The sequence below is a fragment of the Macrobrachium rosenbergii genome, chromosome 55 (assembly GCF_040412425.1).
Source record: "Macrobrachium rosenbergii isolate ZJJX-2024 chromosome 55, ASM4041242v1, whole genome shotgun sequence".
NCBI lineage: Eukaryota > Metazoa > Arthropoda > Malacostraca > Decapoda > Palaemonidae > Macrobrachium > Macrobrachium rosenbergii.
In genome coordinates this window covers 84,367,341-84,383,255 of record NC_089795.1, presented here as the reverse complement: position 1 = coordinate 84,383,255, position 15,915 = coordinate 84,367,341, and positions in this window count along the sequence as shown.

Here is a 15,915-nt window from a genome sequence, read left to right as displayed (position 1 = left end):
ACAGCAAGATAACGCCCACGCAATGGAGACTTTACGCGTAGGTTTTGCGAAATTCAGATAACGCCCACGCAATGAGCTGTTAAGAATTTTGCTGAGACTTTCCGGATTTATCATCTTGGAAAGACGTTGTTAGCGTGACAGCGAATAAACTCTTCCTTTCGACTCGGTACCCTGGTGTCGGTGCGCTTGAAAGGCCGGCAATTACTCGCCAGTGCTTAAAACTTAATGTCGGTTTACGATCAACTACGGTACCTCTCTGCGAGTTGGTTATTCCCTTAATGACTGTACGTAATGTATTCCTTTTCCTCCTTTTCATTTGCGAGTGCTAATGATTTCACCCTCATTTTTAGAGTGGATTTTTACCCTTACTTTCATCTAAATTAATTTTGCCTTTTCTTTTACTTTGTAATAATGAATGGTATTCTAGACAACAGTTGAACATTTGCAGAAAACGGACACCTTAATTTCATTGAGTATGGGTTACAGAGATACCATCTTTTTCTTTTCTTCGGCGTAGAAATATTTAATTTAGATTCAAAATGAAATTATTATCCTGTTCGTGATCTGTAATTTTCTATATATATGTATATATATATATATATGATTATATATATATATATATATATATATATATATATATACATATCTATATATATATATATATATATATATATATATATATATAATGTGTATATATATGTATATATATATATATATATATATATATATATATATATATATATATATATATATATATATATATATGTGTGTGTGTATATATTTTTTATATATATTTGTATATATTTTTATATATATTACTAATATATCTGTCTATTTATAAATTTTATATATATATATATACTGTATATATATTTATTTATATATATATATATATGTATGTATTGATAAAAATATACAGTACACAAATACAGGCAGAGGTCTCCAGGCTCTACTTGTGGGAATGTTTCATTAAAAAAAGCTTGCCTTGCCCCCCTCCCCCTAAAAATAAGCACTGAAAAACTAATTGTGTATCTGGTAGGTAGGCGACTGTGGTGGCTGAAACTACTAGTGGTAAACACCGCGTGAGCGTGCGCCCATGTACGAAGACTTGCTAAAAATCTAAGGCACCGCTATAAGTTTCTACATTACTGTAGGCCAGTTCCCTAACAAGGGTGGTTCTGAAGAAATACCAACTTGCGACTTCGTTAAATGTGCCAGAATCTCATATGCTAGTAGTGAAGAGGTATTTACTTATTGCTTCTTTTGGAAGTTCAGAGTGCAAGGAGTTATACACAATTTTCAAAAACCCTTATTGATAAAATATTAATACACTGGCAAAATTATCACTCTCTGTCAATATGCACAATAGCCTAATGTCTCTTGATTCGTGGTAATACACCGAGAATTCTTGGTATTGAATTGTTCCAGTTCACATTAATAACCTTACTAATGCCAAGAATGGTAAAATCCACCAAGGTTTCTTAGAAATGTTTGCCAAACAGTAGCAGGGTAAGACAGACTGGTCTTGCCGTATGGGTTCCTTATTGATGATCCGAGAAGAAGCTATGAGATTTCCAGCGTTCAGAAAATAAGCAGTGAGTTGTGGTTTCCAGCACTTTTGTCATAGTACAAGTACAATTGAATGGAAGCTTGTGTGGGTTCAGGGTAGTCGCCCTTCTTAGGAAGAGGCCGTAAAAAAAATATGTGCACTTATTATGAAAAGTAAACGCCACTGTTGAGGATGAGATGAAAATGGTGGAAAAATACCGAAATTCGTTCGTCAGGAAATTCTTTGACAAGACAGCTTGTCCTTTTGGTTTTTGCTTCCTACATGTAGTCGAGTACTGTACAGACTTTGTACTAAATATTGAAAGGTTTAGTGACATTGTCATCGCCTGGGGTGAAGATGAGCAGGAAACAGTAAGCTAAAACGTAAATTTTTCAGGAAAGACGTCTCCGTATGTGCCTTTGAGAATGTATCTATGAGGCACTCTTAAGTACTACGAAAGACAACAAGAAATTAAGTTTTCCTGATGCGACGTGGAACTGTGGTGTGGCACTGTCATGTATTTACAGAAAACATATATGTTTTTTGTTCAACAAAATAACCGTTTGACAGATCTACCGCTTTTCGTCTCCAACAAATAACTTCCAGATGACAGAACTCACACCTGTAAATCACAGTGTGGAAACAAGGCAGCCATTTTCGCTTGGATTTGTTTGCGGTGTTGCCATATCGACCGAATGTGAAACGCAGTTACAGGCTGAGAGGTCAAGAACCTGAAAGCATAGGCGGCAGAATGTGCCAACTCTGTTTCCTGGACAGGGGTTAGTGTTTCCCAGCCTTCAGCAATCTGAGTGAGCCTCACGTTTTACAAGGAAAGAAGAGGATAAGGCGGGACTTGGCTTGGCGTAGGTTGAGGCGATATGCAACATACGTACACCGGACTATAAAGAGCTTTGATGAGAGGGACTAAAGGGATCACTTGCGCATTGTTCGCGCTGTGTTCACGAATTAAACATCGATCTCCCCACTTCCCCTTAATCCACTTGTCCCATCCAACACTGACTACCCCCTTCGGGCTGGCCCCTCGATACATGAGGGTTTGCGGCTTTTTTTTCATTTGTTTTTAAATTTATGCTTAGTTAATAACGTGCTATCAATAGTACAAGACTTTTTTTTATGTAAATTATGGTTCCCTTTGTAAGCAGAAAGTTTTAATATTTTTCAGAATTGTCACATGCTTGCTTAAGCGAATAGTATTTCTTGTCAATCTTTTGATAGTAAAAAGCGGGTTAGCATTTAAATAGAATGGCTTATAGGATGGAAAAGAGGAGCAAGAGATTAAAAAACTCATAATTTAACTGTAGTATAATAATGAAAATGAAAATTGTATATCAACGCTTACCTTCACACCTTGACTGTTGATTTTAAGTTAAAGTTCTGCAATATCCTGTTCTTATTCTTTTATCTTTGCTTCTACTAATTAATACGGTACTAATGATCACTAGTTTGCTATTTTCTCATGGTATGGCTTTTAAGCACCCTTTTTCTATCACTTATTCGAATTTTTTCACTGCATAATGTGACAAATCAATCGTTCCAGAACAATCTCCATTCATATTCCTTCTAACACGAAACTGCCAAAGATTCGCTTTGAAACATCCATCAAACTTTTAAGTTGATCTCGAACTTGACAGATAAAAATACCCAAAACTTGTGTGGTTTCTACAACAACGTCATAAACTGCGACTGGATAAACAACTTACCTTTACCTTTGGCGTTGACTCTCTGAAGCGGGACACAAACACTCTGAGTGACAGTTACCAATAAACGTCTTTGCGCTGGAACACCTTTCGTGGAAACGCTGCCTTCAGTCGCTCAGACCTAGGGGTTAGTATAGTTCCAGGAATCAATGCTTCTGGAACAAAAAAAGAAAAAAAGAAATATGAATGCGATGCGTCTGTCCGTGTGGTCAATTCATCATTCACTCTATTAGAAGCAGGTTTGTGTTGTTTCTTGAAATGTGAATTGAGGTTTGGACTGAATGCGAACCGTACAAAATCGTGTAGATCACGCATCGTAGAGCCAGGGACGCCTACGCACAAACAGCCTTGTGCCTGCGAATGTGTCAAGATTGAATGCACGCTCTCGTCCTTGAAAGCGAGGGAAGTAGAGGCCTTATCAATTTCCAGTTGCTTTATGTCCAGCTTTTTTCTTTATTACGTCTTTCTTTTGTTCGCCCCTTACTTAACAAGTTCAAGATATTGAATCCACCGCGCTTTCAAGGTCTTTTGCTGCGTTAATATACATTTTTTCACTGAAATTTCAGAGGAAAGTTCGTGATTTATAAGGTCTTATATAATGACTGAACTTTTCCTTCATAATGACGGTGAAGAATCGCTAAAGGGGTTCTTCACGACCTTCCTTCAAATGATTATTTCATGTCAGAGAATCATTTGTTAGCATGGACGGTTAATTATGAGATGTTGACTAATTATTGAGGTAATTGTCCGTTCAAATAGTGATGCGTTGCAAATGGCACGAGAAATCGATAATCATCACCACCATTGTATCTGCCAGCTATAAGGAGAAAGTAAAAGCTTGATTGTATCGGCCTCTTAGACTATCTTTTGTAGTTGCTGTGCTGTGTCATTTAGTGATAATGACCGTCCATTGTTCGAGACTAACAGGGCCAAATAAAAAAAATGATTTTAGTTCTAAATCAGCAGTTTATTACTACGTCCCCTGTTATGGTGAACTATTTAATCAGAATATACAACTTATGCAAATAAATTGTTTTTAGCAATCCTATAAACTATCCAATGTACTGATAAACATCTTTCCATTTTGCTTTGTTTCTTCATTTCATGTAGCACAGTGGTTTCCTAGAAACCCATATTTTTTTATTTAGATTCAGCATATTTTCCTTCAGCTCCCTGATTTCCTAGAACCCCATAATATTTCTCTCGTTAGATGGAGTATATTTTTCTTAACTGGAAAGACGAGAACATCTCGTGTGGTACTGCTATATATAGTGAGGCTTTCGAGAGATTGGCCGCCATTAACTGCAAACGCTAATGCAACGTTATAAACTTGTATCGAGGTCTACAAAATTATTAAGTGCTTTAAGTAAAAACTTGGCCTGTTATATTCCAAAGCGACAAATCCTCTGGAAAGCTTGTGGGGACAAGTGACCATTACCTGAATCAGGCCAATTGCTTATTTTTTCTTAAGATTTAGTCTCCTGCAGCAAGCGCATAAGAGATTACCAACCCTGAAACAGTTCTTCAGTGGATCTAAAAATTGGTTTCAGTCTTACTTTCCACCCTCCCCTAACCATTGTTTCACAGTGGAACTGCTTTGAGGTTTTCCTCCTGTTGCACCTTAAAACCTTCTTGACTCTCAATTTCCCTTGCAGCGCTGAATGACATCATAGGCCCCAGCGCTTGACCTTTGGCCTCAATCGTATGTTCCAATTCCAAACAGTTTTCGCAAGGCATCATGACTTTAATGCATGAAGCCCTGCACTGCTATAAAAAAGAAAAACAGGAAGAACAAAAACCATGCCATAAACAACGTGAACCGCCTCAGAAAGAGAAAACTGCTTTGAAGAACAGCAAACTTGTCATGGTACCATAAGATGTGACATTGATTTAAAAAGAAAAATTGCACTGCTCAGATTCGCAACAAACATGAGTTTTGAAAAGAAAGCGCACGGTGTTGTTTGCTTAGAACATTATTGATGCACAGTAAATGCTTTCTTTGTCATTTTCTAAACCGTGTCTAGTTATGTTTAATCGTATGTATAGACTACTATGCTAATATTATTACGCATGCAAATAATCACTAAATAATATCAGCACCTATAAAGCCCCGTTGTCAATACAGAACTTGCCGTGGTTATTTCATGATTCGCCTTATATGGGCTGAGTCGAAGGTGGATTCAGTTGTAACACTTTTCCACGTAATCTAATAAGCATCAAAAACAGGAAGTCAGGTCTTGTGTTCTACAGGAAACTTTCTCATTAAAAATTCTGCTTCTATATCATTCTAGCATTCTCCTTATAGTCTCTCCATTGTTTTGAAACTGCTATATTTATTCTGCCCACGTTAACGAATAAGGCGTATAAATGAACACGTTTTCTAGAAGTGTGTTAACACAGAGCAAATGAAATAGGAAGTTAATGGATGAAGCAGTGGGAATAGTGGCTGGAGGTATATCTGATCACTATTTAGTTGAAGCAAAGATTAAAATGGACGTAAATTTAAACTGGAAAGTTTAGAATGAAATATGCTTGTAACTGTAGTAAAGGCAAGTCAGTTTTATTTGAAAGAAATGAGACGAGCATTTACAAAGAAAATGGATGCTGCATAAGATATAGGTAAAGAGACCGCAATAGAACTTGTAGACGAAAAGTTTGTAAAATTCTTTGACGAATTAATAAGGACAACGGAGTGTTTGTGGGCTGTGGCGGTTGAGGAGACGGAATCTAAATTCCAGTGAAGGAAAATGGAAATTATTTGAGGTACAGGTGAATGACAAAATAGCAGCTCATGTAAAGCTCATGGAAGAAAGTGTGTCAGAGGAAGAAGAAATGTATGTAATAAAATAAAAAGAGGGGCGAAGGCGAACAAAAAGTGTAATACAGTATAGCTAATGTTTTGGATTTTCACTTTGTAGTGGATTCATCCAGGATTCAGCTTTTAAAGTTTGAATTTGGTTATCGCTTTTGTTTTATTTACCTCTGGAGCCACCTTCTGCTGGGGTAAACTGTTCAGATGTAACATACACACAAACGCACCGCACACACACACATATATGTGTGTGTGTTTTATGTCAACACGGCAGTTTTTTTATCTTTAAGGATGGATTTATGTGAGAAGTCGTAGGAAGGGCAGTAGATGTAAATGCAAAGTTCTGAGATAAGGTGATTCTAGAATGAAGTGGGGAATTTATTTTTTTAAATGGTTCAGCAGTTTTTAGAGATAATGAAGAGACACTGCGGCAACTAGTGAAAGAATATTAAAACTGCAAGTAGAGATGGTTAAGGGTAGATATGGTAAGACTAAAGATATCAAGGTAAATAGAAATTAGGTAGACGGAGCAATGAATGTCAGTATTGTTAGAGGAAGATAGGGAGCAGTTTATTTGTATAGGTATTAAAAAGGGGAGAGTCGGAAAGGTGCGCAGAAGGCCCCAGGGTTTTTGCAAAAGATTATGAAGAGATTTGGAGTGCCTACGGGTGTTAAGGTAGGGATGTTTGAAAGGATTTATGAAACTACACTTCTCTGAAGTCAAAAATGGATGTTGAGTGATACTGAATAAAAAAGGTTGAAGTTGTGGAGATGATCTATTTTTTTTAGCATGTGTGTCATACGAAGAATTGAAGGTTGAGAAATGTGCAGAGGCACAGAAGTGTTAAGAAGGTTATTGAAGGTGAAAGTATAACTCAGGAATCTCTGGTAGGCATAACCCGAAAGTTCTAAGAAGGAAGAGAGTAAAACCTAGAAATTCTTGGACATGATGAGCTTGTATTGGAAAGGTGGGGCCGTAATATCTAGGAAGTACAAGAGTGCGTCAGAGATAAATGGCTTAGTATGTGCAAGGGTTTGATGTGCTGATGGTGAGCCTTGTGTGTGGTTAAATGAAGCAAAAGATATTGTGGAAGTTTTCTGCACAACTGTTCGCCCACGATTTTGCAGTCAGATTATGGGTGAGCAGTAACCGTTGTGTTATTTCCATGGGGCCAAATTTGCAAGAGAAACATGGCTTATTAGTTATATATGATATATATATATATATATATATATATATATATATATATATATATATATATAATGTATATATACATACATATATGATGTGTGTGTATATTTATATATATATATATATATATATATATATATATATATATATATATATATATATATATATATATATATATATATATATATATATATACATTCACATCAGGATCGAACTCAGGTCTTTCAATTTATGTTTCCATACGTGATTGCGTTTGACTTGACTATTTTCTGATATATATATATATATATATATATATATATATATATATATATATATATATGCATATATACATACATATACGATGTGTATGTGTATATTTATGTATATATAATGTATATACATATGATGTGTGTATATATATATATGTATATATATAATGTTTATATATATACGTTATATATGTGCAGATATAAATTTATATGCACTTTTTTGTGTTCAGTCAGTAGTAAGTGTGTGTGTACAGTACATGTGTTTGCAAGATATATCCTGTGCACCAACGTATATGTCTTTTTATAGGGTACAAATGCATATTAAATACCACTCGCCTTTGAAATCACTATGACGTTCTGTCTCAGGAAATGACTTACTGACACTTGACATTTGCACCAAAATGTAGTTCGAAGCCCATTTGAGCATTTGATGCGTGTCATCGCACTTCTTGCTTGGCGGATGTATGAAAAGAATTTTCTTTTTATGTCTCCTTCTATTTTTATTTATTAATTTGTTTGCTTCCGCGTTTTTCATTGTTGCTTGAAATACTTCGTCCAGGAATTTCATATAATTTTGGATATTCGTGTTGAAAGTATGTAAAGAACTGGCCTTCTCCTATCTATCTCTACATGTGCAATTAAAAAGATATAATAACTTGTACACTTCAGGTGTCAGGGAAACCATTAACACGCCACTTCCTGAATCTTCAGATTTTGAGACTCAAGGCACTCGAACGTGAACGAACGAATATGAAGAATTTCAACAGAATAACGTTCAGCTCTTACCTCCTTTCGTCCTTGTATACGTTTCAGAAGTGTACAGCGAAATAACAAATGTCAGTGTTTACATTTCCATTCCCTTGGGAAGCGGTACTGTGACACTCTTCAGAAACTCCTATTTGAGACTACGGGGACCACAGACATCGCCCTTCTGATTTCGCCTGTTCGCAGTTACCGCTACTCTTCCAGTTTACTCAATTCCATGGAAACGGCGTGTTTCTCCGCGTCCCAGAATGTCGCCGCTGACCTATATTGGGTTTCTTTGTGATTGCAGCAGCATTCCGTTCTTAAAAGCCATTGAAAGAATCGAGTGTGTGGGTGTATGTGTGTGTGTGTGTGCATGTCTTCACAACTGACCGGTTCCAGACATCGTCTTCTTAGAGTAACCAATTGGGTCATTTTCTTTATAGAGTTTTAGCTGTATTGATGTTCTTCTAATGAACCGATGCTTGCTTGGCTCTTCATTGCTTTGCTTTGACAGTTCATCATTTATTTTTTTTATGTGCGTATTCTGATACACGTACAATACTCATTTATCAGGTCGTAGCCCTTAGGATACAAAAGCATTCTCATTTGCTTGTCACTTTTTGATTTTCAGTCTCAGGATCAATGAATGTCAAGCGCACCGGGGAATTTTTTTGGACGAAGCTGCCGACAGAGGGCATGTGAATTTTTTGTAATAAAAGTAAGTTAATTTGAATAGGCCTTTCTTAATTAATGCTGTAATGAAAGACTTAACACATGGGTCATTAGCCAACGAAGCGTACATATGGTAGATGACCTCTCAGCTACCATTGTCACTGTAAAATATCTGAAAATCATTCGTGCAATTGGACAAAATTATTTAGACTTCAAATAAAATATTGATTTTGAAACTCGGTAAATATTCATAGCATAACAAAGCTCATCTGTAGCGCCAAATGGACAGTGGACACGAATTCGTTTAAGTCTGCCTGAGCAACCTTGTACGGCCAAGTGATCCAGTTTTTTTTTTTTCCAGTAAAAACAATAGCCCGTCAACCTTCGTCGTGTATTTGCGACACACATTTAATAGACATTACAGAGGAATTGCGGTTATCTGAAGTTTCTGGGTTTGACGTCTCGTTGCTGTTGGTGACTTTGGTTCACTGCTGCAGCTAATCAGGTGAAGTGTTTTATGATCTTTGAAGAATTGGCCGTCTGTAATGGGTTGCAGGAGTGAGAAAATGTTCCCAAGAAGGCTGTTGTGTATTTTACAGATTTCCTCTCGTTGAATAATTGAAAGATATTTTTTTAAAACAACCTCTCTCTCTCTCTCTCTCTCTCTCTCTCTCTCTCTCTCTCTCTCTCTCTCTCTCTCTCTCTCTCTCTCTCTCTCTCTCTCTCTCGCGCGCAGGTTACCTTCATAATCTCATGGATTATTGAGTCTAATCCTTACTTCTTTCTTTCATGGTTCCTCTTCGACTCCACCTGACGAAAAACTATGAAGGTACGGATGGGATACGCTCAGTGTCTCTTAGAAGCGCTCAGAATAGATGAGACATTTCAGTTAATGTCAGAGACATATTCTCGGACGATTATAGAAATAAGAGTCGGGTTGCCAGACGAATATTTTTTTATTCTTAGCAAGAGCAATTCAGTATTCAATAAGGCCAAAGTTTCGGAGCTGCTGCACGTGTGTTTGAGCTGTTTCACGTATATAGATTTAAGGATAAACAGTATTATATATATATATATATATATATATATATATATATATATATATATATATATATATGCAGAGTCTTATGATGAGGTTGCTAACCTTATGCTATATATATATATATATATATATATATATATATATATATATATGTAAGCGCGCGCACAGTGACGTTTCAGTATTAGCGTAGCTTTACGAGTACACTTTTCTACCTGTATTTGTATACCTACTATTAGCAATAATTTTCTTTGCGTGCGACCTGTGTATGAGGGTCAGAGGCCTTAGTGAGCCACTTGGCACTTCAAAGGAGAGTACTTCTCAAATCTTTTTCTTTTATTTATGATGGTAAGACTAATAGTTCTATTCCTCGACCGTTCTTCAGTCCCAAAAGGCTAACGTGACCTTGGCATTCAGGAGCGGAATGCTCTTCGTCTTATGCGGTATTTAATAGATTTTTCTATTTATTCTCTCCCCTGTAGGGGGTTAGTGACGTCAGTGCACCTCATGCGGTGCACTGTACGCATTACGTAAGGTTCTTTGCAGCTTCCCTTCGACCCCTAGCTGCAACCCTTTTCATTCCTTTTTCTGTACCTCCGTTCATATTCTCTTTCTTCCATCTTATTACTTTCCATCCTCTCCTAGCAGTTTGTTAACAGTGCAACTGCGAGGTTTTCCTCCTGTTACACCTCTCAACCCTTTTTACTGTGTTTCCTGTTCAGCACTGAATGACCTCATAGGTCCCAGCGTTTGGCCTTTGTCTTAAATCCTATATTCTGTTCTATTCTATTTATTCTCTCCTTTGTAGCCTTTACCAACTCCCCTTATTGTCTTACCCTCATTTGTATTTCTCCATAATCATATATTTACTGAGAAACAGATTTGTTGGGGATTTTCATAGCTTTCAGTGCCGTTGTTTTTAAGTTATCAAGATTATCAACACATGTAATCAGGCATTTAACCAGTCTTCCAGTCCGACTGGGTAATCAGATAATCAGGGTGATAATATTACGATTTTTTTTTTCTATAAATCTGGTAACCGCTTGCATTAGTTGGCCTTTAAATTCTTTTCTTCAGACACTGCATAAATTCAGGCGAGACGGAGATCCCGCGCTTTTTACAGGGACCCCGAATAATTCATCGAAGTCCTTCCTGGAAGGGTTGTATTACAGTCTTTCCAAGTACCGCTTATTGCCTTTTATCTGCTTACTATCATTGCCATGGCAATTTGTTTTCTTTTTTTTTTCTTTCTCTTGTTGATATTTACTGCTGGCTTTCGTAATTGTGTATTCATTCGTGTCACATTCCTTACATTAACCGTACATGTTGAAAATAGTCGCATTCCTTACTTTAAGCTTACATGTTACAAATATTTCGGATGGAGAAAAAAATCAGTAAGGATCTAGTCAGCTGTGGTCACACCGTGAACACTGGACACGCTTATTTTACGTAAGATCGTGTTCGTGTCGTAGCGAGTTTACATATGGAACTGCTATATGCTAATGAGTTCCACATGAACATTAACCTTGAAATGTGTGATGTCCGGCTAGCTGCATGTATAGGCATGGTTACAGAGATTTCAATAAGTATATAATACTATAAACTATTATATCCCCTCTAAGTATGTTACAGCCTTCTTTGTTCATTGTGATTTACCTTGAATGTAATGCCATAGTACTTTCTGTGCTCATTTTCCTCTTGATTCCTTAGCTTCCGATTTTAAGTAATTCCTTTAATTCTTCTTGGAGTCTAGACCTTTCTCCTACTACCGATATTGCCAAACTCTCCTCTCAAGAGAAGTGGTTGGCTCTCAAGAATTGCTACGGCCTTCTGCGGTCAAATACCATTCCAGCAAGTTCAGTGACACTGTCCCAAGTTTGTGTAGTAATTTGGTAACGGCCCATTTGCATTAATATTTCATTGCTCATAATATTTTCATTTTCAAATTCATTCGCCTTAAAAGTCAGCTTAGTAGTATAGAGTTTTTGAGAGCTTTCAAACAGTGTTCGCCCAAAAGCCTGAATGAGTGAGTTTGCTGGAGAGGACCGTCGCATGAGATATCTCCATTAACTGGCGTCTTACCGTAAAGAGATCTTTGAACTCCACCCTCTATTTGAAATTGTTTTCTTGGCTTCTGGGAAGCAGCGCCGGTGGAAACTAATCCCCTAGAAGGATTGAAATGTCGCCACTATTTCTTAATTCTTATGTTGCAGCTGGAGGAAGCAACTGGTGCAGCGAAATCGTAATCACAATAACCCAGTCGCCAACATTTAGGGAGGGAAGAAAACAAGCCGCATTTTAAAGAATTACAATTCAGTAGGTCCAGGAAAAGATGGGTTATTTACAGAATTTGTCCTTTAAAAAATACTAGTTCAAGAAAACAAGCTGCATTTTAAAGAATTAAAAGCTAATAATCTAGGAAAAGATGGGTTATGTACACATTTTGTCCTTTAGAAATAATAGTCGAAGAAAACCAGGCTGCATTTTAAAGAATTAAATGTCAGTAAGTCTAGGAAAGGATGGGTTATTTACAGATTTTGTCCTTTACAAATACTAATAAATACCTTGAATTCTCACAAATACTAAAAGACTATTCCACAATTTTTGATGGCTGTAGGAAAATGGTTCTTGTAGGACAGAAAAATTCCGAAGACAAAAATGTAGACATTTAGACGTTGTTGTCATTTAGAATTGATTTTAATGTTTGGAGGCCGATCTAAAAGGGCACCACGATCTCTTCTGACAGTAAGAAAATACATTTTATATATATATATATATATATATATATATATATATATATATATATATATATATAAATTATATGCACGCAACCATATCTGTAATTTGACCTTATTCAGTCTCTGAGAACAGTGACCTGTTTCTGGTATCACAGGCTCCCTGGTTTACCAGATTGTGAGGAAAATCCTGACCCATGCCCCTTCGTGTTTCGATATTCTGAGAGTTGACACCTTTTCTGTTCGCTCGTGTGTTTTGTCAGCTGAAGATAAACGAGTTCTTTCGTGTTCTGATCGTGTGGCTTAACTCGAATCCCTTGTTATGTTTATTTATTTAGTAATCAAACTAAAATCACGAAAGAGAAAGACTTGTATACTCTTGCACTGGTGTTGGTTACACTAACCCTGTAATTCTTTTGTTGGATATCAGGTATGTTTAAACAAGCTCCCAAGTTTTATACCTGTAAAATATAGCATCAGGATTCTTAAGTTGATACGATGATGAAAAGGCACAGAGAGAGAGAGAGAGAGAGAGAGAGAGAGAGAGAGAGAGAGAGAGAGAGAGAGAGAGAGAGAACTTAACGCGCTGTTAATCAATACAACTAGACGCCACGTTAATAGTTGATGAGGTCCACGTGTTGTCACTGGTTTTGGGGTCTTTCGGTTCTTTATCAAACATTAGTGGCTTTTCTCTTGGCGGTTTCCTGCGAATGGAATGCCACGTGACCTTTAGGTCAGTTTCAGGTCAGCACACTTATTCTTTTTACGTAGGTATCAATTACGGAGCGCACATAGGGCTAATTGGTACTTTAGCTGTCGCTATAGTGTGGTTGTAGGGTAATATTTTAAGGTAGAATGTGTTTCGTAAAAAACACTACGTAAAAAACAATAACTATATGAAAATATCCGGCTGTAGTTCGTATAATTCATGGATGAAGTGTATATACAGTATATAAGGTACTAATCATGCTAACGTAAAGGCATTTTAATGTAAGTATATATCTATAATATATAGGTGTGTGTATGTATGTATATGTTTGTATGTATTTTATTAATTTGTTACGTGCTGTACCTCACGTACACGTAATTAAGACTGCCCATTTGCCCATAAGAACTTCTCCCGTGTTGTGATCTTTTATTAATGAAAGTCGAATTACACTGGAGTTGTAGACAGACGGTAAGAGCGTTGTTAGCGCGTTTTTGTCAATCAGTAGATGATATATCAACTTTTTGCGTTTAGTCTTATTCCCGTAGTTTTTCCATAGTCATTACTGGTAGAAAGTACTGTTGATATTGATTGTCATCCACTCAACCCCCAAAATATAATTATTACTGTATATTTTCTCTCTCTCTCTCTCTCTCTCTCTCTCTCTCTCTCTCTCTCTCTCTCTCTCTCTCTCTCTCTCTCTCTCACACACACACATTGATAAAATACTTTCACAAATCTTAAATTTCATTGTATAGGTATGTCCAGTTACTCGTTATTAAGAATAACATTTAGTCAGCTACATTTTATCTGTCACTGTAGTGTTTTCCGGACCCACTGTTTATATTACGTTGCAGTGCTACACATCCAGTATTCTTCTGGATGGCGTGGCCAAGGATTATCCACAAGTATTGGAAAGTCTGTGCTGACATGAAAGCTTATTGAAACCTATTTTGGTCAAGACTGGTTGCAACTAAGCTAACACCTTTTTATGTATGGTCCGTCCTCTTTGACAATAGGTTTTGAATATCTCCATTCTTCCTCTGTTAAATTCGTTTACCCTTCTTGAGCTTGATCCATTTTTTTCTTTTAGGAGCCATTGCGAAGTGCTATGTGTGTGATTATGATTTAATCTCGTTGAGTCAGTTAATTTGTCTGTTGCATTATTTTAACCCATCAGTATATTGTATCCAGGTTCTTGGAGAGGTTGAGGCTGGAATTTGCAGAGTAGCTTAACCGGTCCTTGCCTGTCTCCAACCCCCAACCTCCCCTCCCCTGCCCCTCCCTCCGTCAGCGAATCCTTTGTTGCACGCTGAGTGTGATTCTTGAATTGAAAATGTTCTTTTTAATGATGGTATCCTACTTAGTAGATATATTTGTTATATAGGTTTTTAAGACCGTCTCGAATCAGCTGGAAGAGTGATTCAAAATGTCAGTTTTAGTATTATCTCCACATCATTATCCTAAATAAAATGATTATGAGCGTTTGTGTTAATGGATGTATAAACAATTCAAGCTGATACGGCCTCTTGACCTTTGCTTAGCTGAAGCTGTTTATTGAACCCAAAGGGCTATGGCTTCTGTTGCTACAACAAGAGATGTAAATTACCACAACATTTTTTACTGGATAATTTGGTTGATGAGTATTAGGTTCCGTACCATGTGTCTTAATAAAACACAGCGGCATACCTTTGCATGCTCTAGCATGGGCAATTTGGAGACCTAGATACTTAGATAATAACATGGTAGGACTAAGTTAGAGGACGCTTTTACTTAACCCAGCTTCTAAATTATATTCCTAGTAAGCACTCTGAGGTGAAAATATAGAGTGCGAGAATATGGAGGTTATTAATTACATGAATGTTATTGATTACAAAGATGAATTGAGAAATGCTACTCTGTGTGTGTGTGTGTGTGTGTGTGTGTGTGTGTGTGTGTGTGTGTGTGTGGTGGGAATATTTTATGCTAAAGAGAAATAAAGCATTACTATATTTTTTGCCAAAGGCTTACTTTTCGTTATTTCAAAATTTATTTCCATGATTTAATAATGAAATGTATGGTAGGAAGTAGGCTGCCCAAGTCATCAGTCACCCACTGAGATATGTTTTTTTTTAATACTTCCCATACACACCAATGGATCCCTTTCTCGAGGCAAGGGACTTGCCATGTACAAACGCTCACACCGAATACTTCGTCAAAACTGACAACACTGAAGATAGATATTCCCATCCTTATCAGATTGCCCTACTTTTGCCTTATAAAACTTGAGTTAATGACCCGTCAGCAGCCAGCCCTAGTTCGGTAAGGGTATAGGAATCCTTAAAATATTCTACAGCCACGAAATGAAACACGGGAAATGGATTTTCAAGACGAAATGATCTGAAATACCCAGTAGCCTTTTAGTAGGCTGGGACTGCAAAGGTCCCTTGTAGCTGTAAGAATAAAGCACTTTGGTAAGACAGCATAGGACTGGTGGAGATGTTAGCTAATAAAA